The sequence below is a fragment of the Euprymna scolopes genome, chromosome 1, assembly GCF_053919585.1.
Source record: "Euprymna scolopes isolate OS-2025 chromosome 1, ASM5391958v1, whole genome shotgun sequence".
Lineage (NCBI taxonomy): Eukaryota > Metazoa > Mollusca > Cephalopoda > Sepiida > Sepiolidae > Euprymna > Euprymna scolopes.
Genome location: NC_136482.1, coordinates 26,832,860 through 26,835,791, shown reverse-complemented (window position 1 = coordinate 26,835,791; position 2,932 = coordinate 26,832,860). Strand labels below are relative to the sequence as shown.

The window sequence follows — 2,932 nt, the reverse complement described above, 5'->3', positions numbered from 1 at the left end:
AGTACATTACGTTAGTGTGGAGATTTGAGGAAGTGTTTACTTAAGGGGGCGGTTCATTAGGAATTTGTTAACGTTGGACTTGAAGACATCCAAGTTGTAGTCCGGTGGGAAGCAGGCAGACGGAACAGAGTTCCACAGGCGTGCAGTTCTAAGAAAGAAGCTTTGTTCATGGAATCCACGTTTTGATTTAGACACAGATATAGAGTGGGGGAAATTTTTCACAGTGGATTCAGTTAGACTGGTGTTTTTCGTGAAAGATTGGCGAGGGGGGACCAGAGATTGGAGTTCAGACGAGCACCTGCCATGGAAATAAAATTTCTAATAATAATAAATAAAATTCTAATAATTACTATTATTTATACATACATATATATACTCATTTTGATTTGCTTTAATCTATGCATGTATGCTTACTTTTTTATTCATAGATATATTTTTAACTTTATATTCTTATATTTAACATTTTTTATTTAATATATACCTTGGTTATTTCTGATATAAATGTTTTTAAGCCATCTTTTTATTTGTAAATGTTATAATATTGGTCTTTCTCTACTAGTGAGTTTCGAAATGCCATGGCCTGAAAAGTTTTTCTCTCCTTTTTATCTTCTTTCCTTATTGATGTGATGATATAATAAAGTTCTATGTAACATCTGGGCAGAAGCTGCTCGGCGCGCCTTATCCAGCCTTGATAGAATTCAAAACGGGCTTCGAATCCTAGTAGTTTTCTCCTCCCTTGAACCTCTTTCCCGTAGAAGAGACGTACCTGTCTTTGCGCTATTTTTATTTTCATGGCAAGTGCTCGACTGAACTTCAATCTATGGTCTCCCCTTAACAAACTTTCACAAAAAAACACGCGACTAGCTACAACTACTATATACGATTTACCTCACTTTTTATCAGTGCCAAACTTAAACACCAATTCCATAAACAAATCTTCCTTCTCATAACTCTCTGCCCATGGAAACACTGTTCCGCTGGCCTACTTCCCGGTTGAATACAACATGGTAACCTACAAACCCAATATAAAAAAATTCTTGTTGAGTCGTCCTCATAAATAATGAAATTCTACTCAATTCACATCATTAACGATTGTTACAATACCACGTTACATTTATTAATTTTATCCTCGAGTGATCTTCGTGCCTTGATAAGTGGTGACTCAAAAAGTAAAAAAAAACAAAACAAATTTTATTCCTCATAACTGTTCTTAACTATGTTTAGTTTTGTCTATCTTGAAAAGGTTGCTCTGTTACCTTCATTATATATATATATATATATATATATATATATATATATATATATGAATTTGAAAACATTATAAACACGAGACATTTCAAACTTCGTTGTTCAACTGATGCGAAAAAGACACACAGGCCTTAATAATAAAAACAAAACAAAACAAAAAAACTATATTAACTTCCTATTATTTTGTTATCTAAGACAATTCCAGTAAAGCAAAATTGACATTAGTATAACACAAGTAATTATTTAAAAAAAAAAAAACATTAAGCAAAAATGCACATTGGGCTCGTCCGGGATTTGAACCCGGGACCTCTCGCACCCTAAGCGAAAATCATACCCCTAGACCAACGAGCCACAGCTGATAAATAGGAACTTGTAGTTTAGTTAAATGCAAAAAAAAATTGCTGAGTGTACCTCAAATATATGTAATATGATTTTAAATAAATGTACACCATATAAGAATCTGGTTTAATGAGATTTTCAAATCTCAGCTTCTTCCGACAACAAAAATACATGCACGCACGCACGCACGCACGCACGCACGCACGCACGCACGCGCGCACACGCACACACATACACACACACAAACACACACACACACATAAACACTATTATAAACACTCATATATATGTGTATATATATATAAACACTCATATATATATAATGCAAATAATACTAATACTACTGCTACTACTACTACTACTACTACTACTACTACTAATATATTGTTATGGCATAGTGAAAAAACACTATACTGTTACTGTTTCAATATCGAGCAAAACCAATTCATTTTTATTTGTAAATAATACATAAAATAATCCCATTAAATAATATATATAAAAAATACCCACTATAAAATAACAGTAGTGTTATAAAGCGAAATAGTTTTCGAAAATAAAATTAGACGGGCTCGTCCGGGATTTGAACCCGGGACCTCTCGCACCCAAAGCGAGAATCATACCCCTAGACCAACGAGCCAATTGATGGAGAAGGGTTTCAACTACTTATATTAAAAAACAAACGGCTAGCTTTCGGATGACGTGGAAGCAGTTTTTCAAAACTACGTGGCGTATGCTGTGGATCAGATTACCGAAAGAAATTGTTTTGTTTTTATTTCTATTTATAAATCTTACACATTTTTATCGTTTCGAGCTGCAGTAAGTATTTTAGTTTATTGTTTATACACAAAACCACAAGTGACAACTAAATATATAAACACAAATAAAGTACTATGTAAGCATACGAGTGTGGTTAAATATAGTAAAAAGCTACGATTTATCAGCTGTGGCTCGTTGGTCTAGGGGTATGATTTTCGCTTAGGGTGCGAGAGGTCCCGGGTTCAAATCCCGGACGAGCCCGAACGTTTTTTCGTATTTGTTTGATGTTTTTTTTTTTTTTATTATTTCTATTTTATTTTTTTTTTTTACTTGGGGGTTACCGCTTATCAAGGCCTGAATGCCACTCGAGGGTGAGGGTCAATGAATGTATGGTGGTAGTTAGCTAATCCTTAATTATGTGATTTTTTGAATAATTTTATACTGTAAATTTTGTCTTACGGAAGAAAACAAAATATATACTTAGACGAAAAAGTAATGACCAGAAATTAATATCGTCGGAAGAAATTTAGAAAACTGTAAATTACATTTCATGTATTTGAAGTTTTAAGAGGGTTATGTCCCGATAGCT

General features: G+C 33.6%; 3 non-coding genes across 3 annotated transcripts; 1 reads left to right on the top strand and 2 right to left on the bottom strand.

Moving 5' to 3' along the window:
* Positions 1-1,527: 1,527 nt before the first annotated feature.
* Positions 1,528-1,599, bottom strand: Trnap-agg (transfer RNA proline (anticodon AGG)). The gene has a single exon. It is a non-coding gene; the product is annotated as a tRNA-Pro (tRNA).
* A 553-nt stretch (positions 1,600-2,152) lies between these two features.
* Positions 2,153-2,224, bottom strand: Trnap-ugg (transfer RNA proline (anticodon UGG)). Its single transcript has one exon. It is a non-coding gene; the product is annotated as a tRNA-Pro (tRNA).
* A 308-nt stretch (positions 2,225-2,532) lies between these two features.
* Positions 2,533-2,604, top strand: Trnap-agg (transfer RNA proline (anticodon AGG)). Its single transcript has one exon. It is a non-coding gene; the product is annotated as a tRNA-Pro (tRNA).
* The last annotated feature ends 328 nt before the right edge of the window (positions 2,605-2,932 follow it).